The sequence below is a fragment of the Theobroma cacao genome, chromosome 2 (genome assembly GCF_053813885.1).
Source record: "Theobroma cacao isolate CCN51 chromosome 2, ASM5381388v1, whole genome shotgun sequence".
Taxonomy (NCBI): Eukaryota; Viridiplantae; Streptophyta; class Magnoliopsida; order Malvales; family Malvaceae; genus Theobroma; species Theobroma cacao.
The window spans coordinates 45,321,582-45,338,683 of record NC_142640.1 but is presented as its reverse complement, the minus strand read 5'-3'; the positions used below and the strand labels follow the sequence as shown (position 1 = coordinate 45,338,683).

At 33.3% G+C, this 17,102-nt stretch overlaps 1 pseudogene across 1 annotated transcript; it reads right to left on the bottom strand.

Moving 5' to 3' along the window:
• Positions 1–8,779: 8,779 nt before the first annotated feature.
• Positions 8,780–16,080, bottom strand: LOC18609809 (MLP-like protein 43 pseudogene; annotated as a pseudogene). Its single transcript, XR_016024617.1, has 3 exons — positions 15,778–16,080; positions 9,481–9,697; positions 8,780–9,358 (listed from the first exon to the last, which is right to left on the bottom strand). The product of XR_016024617.1 is annotated as an MLP-like protein 43 pseudogene (transcript).
• Between the last annotated feature and the right edge of the window lie 1,022 nt (positions 16,081–17,102).

Here is a 17,102-nt window from a genome sequence, read left to right as displayed (position 1 = left end):
TTGACTCGATTCTAATCGATGAAAACTTAAATTAATTTTAAGCCCACCGAAAAGAACCTTAAACCGGTCTACAATTTTCTGGATCTAGGTTCGGGAGTACGGTTACGCCCGGGGAAGGATTAGCACCCCTCGGACGCCCGTTCCATGAACGGTACCATTTTTAGATTATCCTATTGGGCTTTAATTTTTAATTTCACTAGATTTTCTTAATTATTATTTTTTATTTTATCTCCTATTTAACCTAAAATGGAATGCAAATGGGTGGCGAGATGAAATGCATGGCGTGAGATAAAAATGCCGGACAAATAACCTTTTATCGAGGATATTTTCCGAATCCGCCCATCATACTGGTGGGACTCGGGATATTCTCTCACCTAGGGAAGTATCCGAGAAACTCGCCTTCGCAAATTCGACGAATAATTCCCGTCATCAGGGTCATCGTACGTTTTCTTTTTAAAATAATATTTTTGTGCATAATGAACCCAATTCGGGCAAAAGCCTTTTATTAAAGATGGTTCTCGAGCCCTCCCATCATACTGGTGGGACCCGAGGACATCTTTTCACCTAAGGAACTTTTTGAGAAATACCCGCCTTCGCAGGATCCCCGAAAGATCCCATCATCGGGGCCTAAACTCGAAAACAGAAATATTTATATGCAATGATATGTATGATGCAATACATATATGCTATGCAATTATCTATTTTTGTTATTATTAATTATTTTTATTTTATTATATATTTTATTATCATATTTTCTATTCTTATTTTTTATTATTATTTTTTTTATACTTTACATTTTTTGTTCTAAGTTCTTTGTTTTTCACTTATAGTTAGACAAATTGTTTATAATTCTATGTTATTTTAGTGAATAAAAATTATATATTTTTTTATTGTACTATTTTTATGTATTTTTATATTTTTATTATTATTATATTTTTCATAAGCGATTTTTATTCAAACCTAATGCCTAAAATCTTATTCTATATATATATTTATTATTTTTTATCTTTATCTTCACATTTCTTATAGTTTATGCCACTTAATACTCAATGGTTAATTTTGAATTAGTTATTTTTTTTACTATTATATATTTATTTATTTTTATTTATTTAATGTCATGTATATTGTATTTTCAAATTAATTATTTATTATATGTTTGAATTGTTATTATTTTATCATTTTTTATCATTTATTATTTATTTATTATTTTTATCGAGTAATTTTTTTTGTATAATCAAACTCTTTATTTATTAAGAATTTCGAAATCTTGAAATCGAGGCCCTCCCATCGTACTGGTGGAGCCTTGATTCGGATTCCGAGCCTAGGGAACATAAGCTCGGGATTGCGACTTCTCGCATCCCGATCGATTATCCCATCATCGGCATCAAATTGAGCAGTTATCTTATCTATATTAAATAGTTCTTTATCTTCTCCTATTTTATTCTCTCTCCATTTATATAGAACTACCTTTTTCACCTAATTTGATTTTTCCATATTTTGTTTCATCGTATTTTAATTCTAGTTCTTCTTAATTTATTTTCACTCTTATTATTTCTACATAAATTTTCATGACTATGTATCTCGTAAATATGTTCCACATTTCATCCTTTCCCTTATTTATATATATTTTTTAAACAAACAATCTGTTAAATATCATATGTATTTTAACTAAATTAACACTCTAATGAACTAATTAGCTTTCTTTTTTTTATATAAAAATTTTAAGTCAAACTTAGCACCACAAAATCAAGACAATATATCTATAATAATAAAAATGAAGAATTTACCTTGCTAGGAATAGCCACTCCCTCCAGCACCGAGACGGTGTCGCTTTGTAGTCGAAAGGGGTTTTAGGTAAGTCAAAACGGTGCCATTTTTAACCTTTGGAACCTCTCTCCTTCTTCACTTACCATTCCTCTCCTTTCCTCCCTCTCACCCGATCTTCACTGTCGCTGGCACTTCATCCTGGCCAGATCTGGTGCCGCGGCTCTGCCTCTCTCTCTTTCTCTCTCTATCTTCTCGTCGACTACCCAGATTGAACTCTCCCCCCTTTTCCGTCGGCTGGTACTGCGGCTCCGCCTCTCTCCTTCTCTATTCCTCCGCTCAGCTCTTCTTCCTCTTGTGCCGGTAGCAGATCCTTGGCGCCGATCTGCAGCTGGTATTCACGTCGGTTGGTACCGCGGCTCCACCTCTCTCCTTCTCTATTCCTCCGCTCAGCTCTTCTTCCTCTTGTGCTGGTAGCAGATCCTTGGCGCCGATCTGCAGCTGGTATTCACGTCGGCTGGTACCGCGGCTCCGCCTCTCTCCTTCTCTATTCCTCCGCTCAGCTCTTCTTCCTCTTGTGCCGGCAGCAGATCCTTGGCGCCGATCTGCAGCTGGTATTCACGTCGGCGACGCAGGCCAGGGAACCCGATCTTCTCTCTAATTACCTGTGATAACCAACCCTTGCTCTCTCCTAAAAATCTAGATTTTCCCCTAAAAATCAAAAAACCCACACTCTAAAGAATCAATTCCTATTTCTCTTATTTTTTGATTGATTTTTCAGTACTGATTGTGGATTTTCGGTTGTTAGGAAGCTTGATAGGGATTTTTTGATTGCTTGTTCTTGTGATTCGGGCTTTTTGACTGCTAGAGATTAGGATTTCCTTTGATGATTTTTTTTCTGCAGGTTGTTGATTTTTCATTTTTTCTTCCCCTTCCGGATGCTACAGTGCTCCCTCCCCTTTATACCCGATTCTCGGGCTCTAGATGGGGCACGCTCCATTGCCTTGTCCCTGGGCACCAGGGGGCAAGTTCCACTATCCTGCCAGACGCAAATTTTTCACGTCTGGCAGGTGAGAGAGGTGCTTGGCAGGGTGCGTCCGCACCCTGCCAGTCGTACCTCTCTCCTTTCTTTTTTCATTTTTTTTTAAATTTTATTATATATTTTTTAATTCATTTTTTTGTTTATAATTTAGTGTCTACAAAATCGAATTATTATTAGTAAGTTTAACTCTATTGTATGGGTATCATCATACATTCATACTTGATGTAAGATGGTGTATGCAATTTCTCCACTTAAATCGTGCAATGTTAGCCTTACTTGCGGGCACATTTGTAATACCAACAGTAATGCCCCTACTAAAGTATTATTGGCCAAACAATTTTTCTAGTTTAATGCAACATAATAGACAAATTAGAATGAATAAACTCAGAGTTGCAGAGATTGGCTGAGTACCAGATTGAAGAACAGTTTAGCAAAATAAGGAAAAAATAAAGATCAAGCAAAACACATCGTTTTGCATAAAACAGAAGCCAAAGTAAATAACAAACGCAATGTTTTACTAATAGTGTTTTTAAGTATTGGTTAAGTTAGTTAAAGTTGTAATTAATGTATATTTTCTCTCGTACTTTACTTTTAAAACATCTTGTATATAAACAACTCTTTTAAGCCATTGAGAAATAAGAAACCCTGACATTTTTTCAACTTTTGCATTGACTTGTCCCTTTCCTTAACCTTATTTTTGTCATGGTATCAGAACAGAGAGAAAAATCCAGGTGGGCCATCAATGTACTTCTTTCAGTACATAATAAATGTTTATTGACTGTTTGCAGAAATTTACTCTTGCTCAATGTTTGATTTTCTTACTTTTTAATCTTCATATTATCATTAGGAATTTTCTTTCAAATCCTCATAAGTATCATCTTTAGTTCCTTTTATTTGTTGCTATCCTTGTTAGCTATAAATCATGGCTGAAAATGTTGAATCTAGAACTTAGACTAGTACACACACCAACACATAGATAACATAGATCTCACTAACAACAGACCTTCAGTCACCATACTACTTACATCACATAAATAACCCAAGTTCTATGATTGTTAACCCTAAGCTGAATACCAATAATTATATATCATGTAGTAAATAATTTCTCTTAGCTTTATCCATTAGAAACAAGTCTGGTTTCATCAATGATTCCATACCTAAACAAGCAATCATTAACCCTTTTTATTTACCTTAGACTCAATGCAACAACGTAATAGTTGCTTGACTACTGGATTCAATCTCTCAACTTATAACCTCAACCATATTCTTTATAGACTTAGCAATTGAGATTTAGAACACATTAAGGCAAATTTTGCCCAACCAGATGACATTAGAGTATGTAATTTGCAGTATAATTTGAGAAATGTTAGCTTAGGCACTAGGACAGTTGACTCATATTTTATTGAGTTTAAGGGAATTTGGGAAGAGTTGAGAAGTTATAGACCTCTTCCACATTGTGAACGTGGGAAATGTGATCCTAATTGTTTCAAAAAATATAATGACTAATATAAGAAAGACATGGTCTTAAGGTTCCTTAATGGATTAAATGAGTCCTATTCTGCTATTAGGTCACAAATTATAATGATGGAACCTATCTTAACCTTGGATAAAGTATATATCTTGGTTTTAAGGGAAGAAACTCTAAGAAATCTATTGATTCAAGCACAACTACTACTGGAATTTTTTGCTATGATAACTGTAGTTGATGCAAAGAAGAAAGTTAGGAAGGATCTCACCTACAACCATTGTGGAAAGAAAAGGCATACAAAAGACAAATGTTATAGGCTCATCGACTTCCTAGAGGACTTCAAATTCACCAAAAGGAAACTAAGCTTCAAGAAAGGGAAAGCTATAGTTAACAATGTTACAGGTGTTAATAATGCACCAAGATCAGATGACTGTAAAAATGAACAAGAAGAGGAGATAGTTGGGAATGCATCTGTCTCAAATATCTATCATAAAGTAGTAAGTCAAAAGGCTAATGGAGCTCTTAAATGAGAATGCTATATGCAGCAATGATGGTAAGGCAACTCCATAAACCACTCAATAGGGTACTCACTCACTTGTTAACTCAGCTTTTGCTAGTATAATATCATGTCATTCTTGTTTTAATACCTTAAATAACCGACCTCCTAACTTTAAAAATGCAAATGTTCACTTGGTAAGACAAATTCATTGGATTGTTGATTCTAGTGCCACTGATCATATATGTTGTTCCCTAGATAAGTTTATTTATACCAAAGCAATAAAAAAATGTTTTGTTCAACTACCTAATAATAGAAAGACCATTGTTTCTCATATAGGAACAATCAAGTTAAGTTCCATACAAACTCTTGAAAATGTCCTATGTGTACCAAGCTTTATGTCCAATCTCATTTCAATAGGCCAGCTTACCAAAACTAAGAAAAACTATGTTCTCTTTATTGATATGCATTGTATTATTTAAGACACTCTCTCATGGACAATGATTAGGGATGCTAGAGCCTTCTTAGGACTATTCTTGATGCAAGAAAACTCATATGTTCAAGATCATTCAAAGTTTTGTTTTGATAAACATGTCAAATTTCTTTTTACTTCAATTTTTAATGCTTGTAATACAACAAACAAATGTTTTTATATTTGGCACTTTAAACTAGGACATGTTCCTTTTTGAAAGATAAACGTGATTCAAAAACAATTTTCAAATGTTATATGTTCAAATGGTTTGCATTCTGATATTTGTCCATTAACTAAGCAAAGAAATTACCTTTTCCTGTTCAAACTCAAAGCATAATAGTTACTTTTTAGCTCATATATATAGATATTAGGGGTCTTTGTAAGACCCTTACTTTGTCTAATCAAAGATGTTTCTTGACTATAATAGACGATTGCACTCGATTTACTTGGATCTTTCTTATGAGAAGCAAAAAAAGATATTTTATCAATCATAGCAGCTTTCAACAATTATGTTCAAAAATAATTTAAGCTTTTTGTCAAATGCATCAGATTAGACAATGGCCTAGAGTTCAGGTTAAGTATTTTTTTTTTTGCCAAAACTAATATTATTCATTGACTCTCCTGTGTTGAGACGTCTCAACAGAATGGAGTGTTGAACATAAGCATCAACATATCCCAGCATTAACAAGGTCTCTAATGTTTCAGTCTAATCTACTTGTCCGTGTTTGGGGAGATGTAACTTTGACTACAGTGCATATTATTAACAAAGTTCCAACAAAGTTACTTAGAAATAGGTCTCCATTTGAGTTGTTGTACAAGAAGTCACCAACATATGACCATTTAAGAGTTTTTGAGAGCTTATGTTTTGTATCCACCCTATCATAGCATAAGAAGAAACTAGATCAAAGGGCCACTAAATGCATATTCTTGGTATATCCCAATAATGTGAAAGGTTATAGGGTATATGATAGATGTGTAAATAGAATCATAATTTGAAAGAATGTTGTTTTCCATGAAGAAACATTTCCATTCAAGTCCAAAGAACATCCTACACAATTTGATCCTTTTTCATCTTATTTGGTGAAAGAAGTAGCAGCATTCAATTGTAACTTGACACAATTAGATGTGAATAATGCATTTAAATGGCAATTTGGAAGAAGAAGTTTATATGGAATTGCCACTAAGGTATGCAGTCTAGAGGGAGTATCTAGAAGGGTCAAAGCTAGTTTGTAAACTTCATAAATCACTGTATGAACTCAAACAAGCTTTTAGACAGTGGAATGCCAAGATTAACTCATTGATTATACAATATGGCTTCCATCAATCTACTATAGACTACTCTTTGTTCACTATGAAGATAGATGATGGTAGCTTTATTGCTTTGCTCCTCTATGTGTATGACATATTGATTGATAGTACTTCAACACAAGTTGCAACTAACAAAAAGAGGTTCTTAAGCTCACATTTCAAACTTAAGGATCTCAAAAGAGTTAAATATTTTTTAGGGTTAGAAATAGCTAAATCATTTGAGGGTATTTCCATATGTCAAAGGAAATATACATTAGATCTCTTAGAGGAGCATAGTCGACTAGATGCTAAAATAGTCTCCACTCCTATTGATTATAACCACAAGCAAACCAAAGAACAAGATGAAGAAAGACTAGCTAATTCAATAAATTATAGACAATTAGCTGGAAAGTTACTTTATCTCACTTTTAATAGGCCGCATATCACTTATGCAGTCCAATTGCTGTCATAATATATGGACAAACCTGGACTTGAACTTTTAATAGTAGAATACAGGGTATCACTAGGTCAAGGCATTTTGATGAGATCAGAATCAAAGTAGAAGTTATTAGCCCTTTGTGACAGTGATTGGTAGGATGCCCTCATTCTTGAAGGTCAATTACAAGTTACAATGTGTTCATTGGGAGTTCTTTAGTAACATGGAAGTAAAAAAAAACAGTCAGTAATTGCTCATAATTTAGTTGAATTTGAGTATAGATCTACGGCATCTACATGTTGTGAAATTATTTGGTTAAAACACCAATTGCTAGACTTTGAAGTGGAACATAAAGATGCTATCATACTATATTCATACAGTCAATCAACTATTCATATTAGCAAGAATCCTATCTTCCATGACAGGACCAAGCATACTGAGATGGATTGTCATTTCATCAAGGAAAAGGTGCTTGAAATTATAATCAGACTAGTACATATCTCAACCAATCTACAGCTTACTAATATGTTTACCAAGGCTTTGCAACCGAAACAATTTCATAGTTTTTTGAGCAAGATGAATGTTCATAACATTCACATCTCCTTTTGAAGGAGAGTGTTAGACAAATTTTATTAAATAAACTTAAAATTGTAGAGATTAACTGAGTACCAGACTAAAGAACAGTTGAGTAGAAGAAAGGAAAACAGAGTCTGGAAATAAAGATCAAGCAAAACACATCACTTTGCGTAAAGCAGAAGAATGTTGCCAAAGTGAATAAGAAATGTAACGTTTTACTAGTAGTGTTTTTAAATTTCGAGTAAGTTAGTTAAAGTTGTAATTAATGTATATTTTCTCTCTTACTTTACTCTCCAAACATCTTGTATAGATGCAACTCTTTTAAGCCTTTGAGAAATGAGAAACCCTGACATTTTTCTCAACTATTGCACTGACTTGTGCTTTTCCTTTGCCTTCATATTTGTCACAACATGTCTTCAAAATTTTAAATTCAAGGTTTTAGTAGCAAGCATCTTATCTTTGATAAAAGTAGCGAGTGATTTCGATATTTAAGTGTGTTTGTATGTGTGCATGTGTGTATGAGAGAGAGAGAGAGTCTAGTATTTAGTTAAACGGATGCATGAAATGCATTTACACTCGTGGACTTTTTTAATTTCACTATCAATATATAAAATAATAATTTGTATACATAACACACTACTATTCTCCTACATCCAATCATTTGATTAAGCCATTGAGTTGTATGAGAACAATCATATATTGCAAAACAAGTGAAAGTGGATATTTAATTTGAAACATAAAAATTAATTAATAATTAGAAAAGATGAATCATCTTCGATTTTGATATTCATCTCAAACTAAGCACCATCCAATATTAAACATCATTATCCCCTCCAAACCCCGATTAACTGATTCAGCCCTCTAGTCATATGAGAATGAGACAATGCATATAAAAGTGTAGATTGAGTTGGAGAGTCTTCTAGATGGGAAACTCTTGATCATGATCACTGCTTTTGAGTCGGAATTAAGTTTCCTATGAACTAGGAAGAAATTATGAATTAATATATCACAGAAATCACAACATAAATACATTCACTTGAAACACCAAACATTAGAAACATAGAGAGATATTCAATCCATGCATACGGTATTTTTTACACACATAGAAAGCATTGGAAAGCTGTCATCAACAGACAATATCTCCAACCATTTAATTATTCTTTAGACTGTTGAGATTGCAGTCAAACATAGATATAGGCTACTGATATTAGCCTCTGTTTTAGTTCATGAAACAGAGATTGCATAAAACCATCAGAACACACCACATTTCATTGTTTTCACTATAAATATTTACAGGACAGTGAACATACACAGAAACATCATTAACACTTGTTAAACTAAACAAAACAAGTGTAAAGCATCATTTACAAGGTACATGCATAACACCACGTATGGCGTTCTTTGTACAGCACAACAAAACAACTTCCTACATAGCATTTAAGTAATGAAAAAACGTGTCACTCTCTTTACTTAGACACTTGCAAGCATTACATTCAACATAGACATCAGCAACAGTCGATCATCTTGATGATGGCTTATTTAGTTTCCTTGGATGAGGTGAGCATCGACATCTTTGGAAACTTGGACTGCGAGCTCCAGCAAAGTCTCTGGATGTGCAATACCCTCGTGCAGCTTTTCGTACTCCATAGTCCAGCGCGCTATACTGCCCTCACCCTGGCTCTTTGGGGTAACTTGAATTTTGATTACGAAGCTCTTGTACTCCTTCAAAAGGTCTCCTTCAATCACTCTGCAAGAGATTGAGTTGTTGTTTGGATCAATCGATTCAATTCTTTCTTTTGCAACTTTAGGCTTCCCTTCTGTTTATCGTTCATACATGACAAAGTTTACTCTTCGTAATCAACTATAGAAAATTAATAATCTTCTGCTTTTTCTCCAAGTTTTTGTTTTAATTGGGAAAAATAAAGAAATTTCAACTTACCATGAACATAATTCCAGCAGACGATGGAACCCTCATTCCCCCAATTACCCTCATGTAAGTCACATGATTGTACCTTATCAGAGCAAGCATTGGATACATGGTGAGGTTTGTTGCAGAACATATCATGAAACTTCACGGCAGAAGACTTGAGCTCTACATCAGTCTCAACCTTACCAATCAGAGACGACGTTTTTTTAACGAAGTAATTTTCTTGATAAATTCAAGATTTAATCAGCTATTAAACAAAACTTATGTGTTCTAACACAATTTACAATGTCTGCAGCGTTTTTATAGACTGGTGTCTGAATGTGGGCCGCTGTCTTCTAGAGTCAGCATTTCCCAGCTGTTTTATATTTCTTAGCCAACTATTGTCTAGCACGTAACTGCACAAGGCTTCCTTTGGGTACTAGCAATTTAGTAGTACTTGCCTTAGCACATTTATTTATTGATTTTGTTCTTAACCAAAAGTCAAATTTTTATTAATAAATAAACGAAGTATTAGCACGAGCAATAGACTGATAGAAGGGGAAACAAAACTACACGCGAGTGACACCACAAATAGTTTATAGGAAGAGCTTTTAAGACGCAAAAGTAAGGGAAAAAACTGTTAGATAGTTTGATGATGGTGGTATTTGGATCTTTGAAATAAATATTAATAAATAATTAATTTTTTATTATTTTAATTTTTATATTAAATAATAAATGTTATTTATGAGAAGTGTTTATTAATGAAAAATTGTGATTGAAGAATTATAAATAATTTCCTTATTAAATATAACTTTTTGAATAATTATATTATGAAAGGAAATAATAGTTTAAATAGTTATATTATGAAAAGAAACAATTCCTTACATTGAAAGACGTATACGCTCGTTTCTTATATAAACAATGTTATTACATTACTATTTTCATTATTTTGATAAGTGTGTTAAGGATTAGTTGCATTTTGGAGGTTAAAAAATACTTTAAGGAAAGTGTTTAATTCACACTCTCAAAGTCATTTTTTTTCTTGAAATAAATAAAAAAATTTCTAACAATCTTAAGGTATTTTTTAAAAACTTTTTTGCAATAGTTTTGTGATGGAGACCAGACCAGATTCAAGTATGAAGATTCACTTCTAAAATCAAGAAGTGATCAAACTCATCAAATTCGATACAACGATTTCATTAGATGGAGGGACTAGATGGTATTCCTATTAACCATATTGAAGATTTATTATGTTCTTAAGAGGGATCAACCATCAATTCTAGAAATGATCAGGTCAGTAGAAGTAACACAAATAACACCTTCTGGAAACATTATTATAAAACCAAGTGCTGCCACAACCATTGTCGATGTTAACATGGAGAAACGGAAATATGACGAGTTTATATGTTGTGGATGTATTCTCAATTCTCTCACTAATCGATTGTATGATCCCTTCAGATATAAGATTTCTGCAAAGGAAATTTGGATTGCACTTGAGGAAACATACAAAATGGAGAATAAAATATATGGATGCATTTCTTGCATTAAGATACTTTGAGTTTACCATGACGGATACCAAACCAATTATGAATCAAGTACATGAGTTACAAATTTTGGCCTTTAAATTAAGTGAATTAGAAATCAAAATTTTTAACTCACTTCAAGTAGGAGCAATTTTGTTCAAACTTCACTTTAGATTGACTCACCTAAATTAATTAACTTAAAATAATTTAAATAAAACTTACTAATTTTTATGCATTACCAGAAGAAGTAAGCTAAATTACTATCAAAATTAAGTCCAAATAACTCTATATAATAAAGTTATCACACCCCGAAACTTAAGATTTTACTAGTCATCGAGAAAAATATAGAAAAGAAACTAACCTGGAAAAATAAATTTCAAATAGCAAAAACAAAATAAATATAGTGACTACTACTACTACTATTTCTACTAGTGACAAAGTGCATCAACTCAACGATTCCTTATAATTTTTTCTAAAGTATGTTTATCAATCATTAACCCAAGGAAAAAATATAAGTATCATTCAAATTCATGTTTAAATTCCAATACAAGCACATTCTCGTATGGATTTTCGTGTGTGTGTGAAATCTTTTACCAAGAATATTATGACATCTTGATGAGTTTATGCCAACACAGATTTCAATAGTTCTAGAACTCCATAAGTTTACTTTTCATCTTTCTCTCTACTAATGTAGACTAAAACAAAGCTAGGGATCAATAAGACTTTATAAAGCTTGTAATGTATGTCTAGGGTTAAGGTAGCATAAAGGAAAATAATGTTGCTTAAATCACCCTAAGCACATAATTATTCTAGGACATATATATAGAGCTTTATTTTACTTTTCCTCGTACACATTTTCTTTCACATTTGACCTTTTCTTTTATTCAATCTTTTTTTTCACAATTTCACAATTTTACACCCTCAAACTTATTTTCTTTGTATTGTAGGTAGTGGGGTGATTTTTAATATTTTGAACTTTTTTCACATCAACATCACCCTTCTACCTTATGTATTTAGCTCAATATATATTTTCAAAACAATATACATGCTTGGGAGTGAGGGTTGCAAAATTGAAAATTTTATATTAAGGCTAGGCTCAATTATTATGTAATTAAACAAAGAAAAGGGAACTTAGGCTCAAGGGGTATACTAGGGATAAAAATTTAACATGGTTGGCTTTTTAGGCTCAAACAGTCCAAAGATGACCTAAATTATGTCCCTAACAAAATATCGCCTAGGATTTCACCTTAAGAGAGAATCAAGCAAATTCTAGAATTCTTGACATAATCTAAATCACATCAATATACACTTTTTCTAGATATTCACAATAATTCAAAGAAAAAAAATATAGTGATCAAAATTATGGAAGTCACATGTTAACAATGATACTTAACAAAAGAATTTAGTATGAATCCAAATAAAAACCTTATTCACCAAAAGCTAGGAATTCAAGACAACTAGTTATCATTATCGAATAGAGAAATCATCAAATATTGGCACAACTGTACTCTAAATTCCTATAATTTGAACAAATAATAAATTCATTTATTAACTAATCTTAAATTATTTATAAATCTGGATATAAATGCAAATACAACTAAATCTAAAACTTCCATAAAATATTTACCACTAGAAAAAATAAATTCACCCCCCAAACTTAAACTAAATAGTGTCCTCAATGTTAGAAAAAATAAAGAAAAGGTAAAGAATACTCCTCAGATGGTTAACTGAATCTGCTGAAGCTCTATTCCTCTTCCTCTTCCTTATCGTCATCTTCCTCAGTGTCACTTGTAGGAGGATTTTTTTTACTACAAAAAGAAAATAAATAGAGATTAATGTAGAAAAATAAATAAAAAAATAAGAGTTTCAAAACCTTGGGTTGCCTCCCAAGAAACGTCAATAGCTTGACTTTGGTTAAGGTATCCTTCACCCTTTAAAGAGGTTTGAGTTTGCTTGAAAAAAGTTTAAGGTGTGAAAGTAACCTCCTCCTAAGATGAGATTGTAGTGGCTTTAATTCAAAATTTGGTGCTTGCTCAACCTAAGGTGGTAAAATAGGCTAACTTTTACCCAACTTCTCAAATTGAGTTCTTGAATAATGCAATTTTAGTATAACCTTCAAAACATGTGTAACATTTGTGAGTTCTTCATTCTTGCCCTTGATTGTTGCATCTTGAACCAAACAAGCTTCAAGGAGTTTCTTTGGATTTTCTATATCAATAGCCTCTTTAGGTAACTCATCAATTATATCTCACAAGGAAATGGGAGGCATATATGGCTTAACTTGTGGTGGTGTAGATACTTCTCCTCTTGCTTAATTTCTTCATTTTGAACTTGATTGTTAGAAGAATTCTCTTGATTTGCTTTATCTCCATCATCTTGAGGTCCGTTATTGATGGCATTGGCTAGCTGACCCACTTGTGTCTCAAAATTTCTTATTGATGTTGCTTGACTTTGAATGATGGCATCAGTCTTTGTCATGAATTGCATAAATTGTTGGTCCCGTTAATATGTGCTAGAGGGGGTGAATAGCACAATTTGGCTCTTGACAAGATGTAGAACTAATTTTCAGAACTTAAGAAAGTAAAAATAGAGTATAAAGTGCATAACAATTTAGAGTGGTTCGGTCCAAGACCTACATCCACTACCTTGATTATCCAACCAAGGATTTTCCCAACGATTCACTAAGAATCAGGTGAAATTCACAAGCTTTCACCAAGCTTTTACAATGGCTTTTCACAAGCTCAGCTAAAACCTTTACACTAGTTTTTCATGGGCTCAACTAAAACCCAAAGTGGTTTTCCAAGGCTCAACCACAACCTATAACATTCAAGCTCTCCCAAGCTTGAACAACCCCTTAGAGTGACTCCCTCACTCTAAGTATACAAGAATAGAGGTTACAGAAAGTACCTATGATCACAAGTTGATCTGATTGGTACAAGATTGAGTGCTAAATATAATGACAAAGAGTAGGCGTTTAAGTGCAGACAAGTGCAGTGAAGTTTTTCTGATTTTTCTTCTTTTTAAAGCTCAAATCTCATTCAAGGCTTTTAAAAAACTTGTTTCTCATTGTTGGAAAACTCTTTTATACTTGAAGATGCAACTCTGATGGCAGTTTGACAGTTTATATCTGTTGGAAACAGTTGAGGATGAGTTCCAGCAGTTTATCTATCTTGTAGTGTTCTGGTTCAAATTGTAGACAAAGAGCTCTTAGTCGACTAACTTGGTTGACTAAGTTGATTTTGTTTTTGGTTTGCAGATTCTGGCAGAGGGCACTTAGTTGACTAACTTGGTTGACTAAGTTGATTCTGTTTCTCAAACTCTTCAGCCCGCCATTTCTCCAATTTGAAATTTGGTCAACCAATGTTCTTTCTTGTTAAGCCAACAAGCTTCCTCCTTGTTATTTAGTTACATCTTGTTGATTTTATCCCTTTTTTTCTTTCAAAAATACTCTTTGAAGATTTAAGAAATTAATTTCATGTATTAATTTCCTGCACACTTAAGTAAAGAAATTAGACACAAATAAATGAGAATGTTTTATTATCATCAAAAACTAATAGAGCCAACAATCTCCCCATTTTTTATGATGACAAAACACTCCTTGATTAGCAGCATAGTGTCATTTTAAACTCTTTTTAGTTTTCTGTAGGACTTGAGGATTGCTCCCCTTAAGTATAAGTTCGCCCTTAGTGTGTGCATATTTTGCTTATTTTATTTCAGCCAGTTTTATTCTCATCTTATAGATAATGATATTGTATATTTAGAGAATATATATGTGCAGCAATATAAAGTGATTTGCATCCAGAGATTTTCAGCTGCAAGTTTGACAGATTTTTATCTATGTTCCAGCAGCTGTCAATAGTCAATTGATTTCAGATTGTGTCTACATCATCCACATTTCAATTGATATGCTTTATGCTTCATCTATAACTCATTCTCATCAGACATTATATAAACATTATCTATCAGCATGTAAATCCATATTAGCATATTAGCAGCAGATTTTGTTTATGACAGTCAACATATCAAAACATCAGCATACTTCAGTTTACAGTAGTTAAATATCATAAACATATTAGCATTCAGATTTCACATACATCCATATAAATAACAAAATTAAAGCTAAGTGTTTAAGTGCCACCAAGGCACAAATAACAGTTGAATAAAAAGTATTTCGAAAATGCCCCTGAACTAGTTTTGCTTCTTATCTCCTATTTCTCTAATTTCATGCTCCCTTGGTTCTACTTTCTTTCCTTTCCTAGGTTCTTGGTTCCTTGACCCTAACATTTTTTTATTTTTTAAACATTATTTTTTGGTTCTTACTCCCCTGGTACCATACTACTCCCCTTTTTTGTTAGCATTAAAGGAAGGGGATTCTACTCATTGAATGAAGCAGAGAGAGAGAATTTAGTCCCATAGAAAGGGTTAAGAGGAAACAGAGAGGGTTCTCGAAGAGGAGATGACTTTTTAAGAGATGAGTCTAGAGAAGATCTATCTGTAACATGAACTGGACTGTGAGGAGAAAAAGCTGAAATTGGTTTGGACTTATCTGCCAATCTGGAAGACTTTCTTCTTTTGAGAAAAGTTGTCTTGGTTGCCATAGTCTTCCTTCCTTTGGTTGGTTATTTTGCCTCAACTGGTGGTGCTGTGGTAGCTTCTGGTTTCTCTGTTTTTGCATTTAGTTTGGGAGTTAAAGCAGGTTTCTTTCCTTTTCATAAATTTGCACCATCCTTCTGAGTTGCTGTCTTTACGTGTCTTTTTCAGCTTGTTCCTCTCTGACCATTTGATAAAAAATGTCCATAATGGAAACTTCCTCTGAATTTGGAGAAAAGGCCTGCTGTTTCTTAGTTTCTGCTCCAGCTACTTCAGTCCCTTGTTCTGAGTCATTTTTGCTTTGAGGTTTAAGGGAGGGTGATTTGGCTGGCTGTTCAACTCCTTGTGGGGGGTCCTCAATTTGCAGAACAAGATTGGCAGACTTGTAAGTAGAGACTTCTGCTTGAGTGCCAGAACTTGCAGATTTCTCTGCTGGCTCTGCTGAACCTTCAGCACCTTGTTGTGCAGGTGCAGTGCTGGATGTGACAAAACTGTTTGCAACCACATGTTCAAACTCCATGTTTTCTTTCTCTTTCAGCTTGTTTTCGAACTTAGTGATTTTATTTTGCATCTTCTGTAGCTTCACTCCTTAGTTAGTTAGCTTACCATCAATCCTTATAAGCAAATTAAAAATCATCTCATTTGAAAATCTGGAAAGAGCTTCTTCAGGTTTAGCAGGCAGATTGTGATCTTTTCTTTGGCCATTTTTTGAAGGTTTTGATAAACTTCTCTCCATTGAGCACATACCTCATCTTAATTAAGTTGCCATAATAAATGGCTTGGTCTCTGGTTTTCACTAGGTCCATATCATACCTTTTAGTCCATATTCCTTTCTTTTGCACAAGGGATGTAATCACATTCCCATATGGCAGATTTACCTTGCCAAGTATGCAGGCACTTCTCATTTTCTCAATCATAAATCTCCCCAGATTTAGAGACACTCCATTAAAAGCATGCTCCATCAGCCAAAGATCTTGGAGGCTGATGTAGCTAAGACTTCCACTCCTCCCTTGAATATTTGTTGCAATAAAATAATGCAGTATCCTAATCTGTGGATTGATTATTAGACCTGAATTACTTTTAAAGGAGTATTTTTCTTTTCTTCCAGTGATGATCTCCCACAATGAGGACAAATCATATTTTTCTGAAAGTTCAAATTCACCTACTTCAGCCTCTAACTTCAACAGGTCCTTAAATCTTTAGCAGTCACAATAAACTATTTTCCATTCAAATAGACATTCAGCCCATCTTCTACATAGTCATTAGATTCTACTAATTCTTTTTGTTTCATAGCAATGCTAGAGTAAAATTCTTTAACCAAACTTGGACTATATGACATATTCTTAAAGGTGTTGTAATCTTTAAGTTTAAGCTCATCAAAGTACTCAAATAGACTGGTCTAGATTTCTACATTTTTCTTAAAACTCTTCCAATCAATAAACTTTTCTCAAGAGATTGGTGCATTTTCTATATTCTTAATCATACTCATACAGCTTATTTCTAAATTTCGAAGAAAAAGAGGAACTGATACCTTTATGGAGT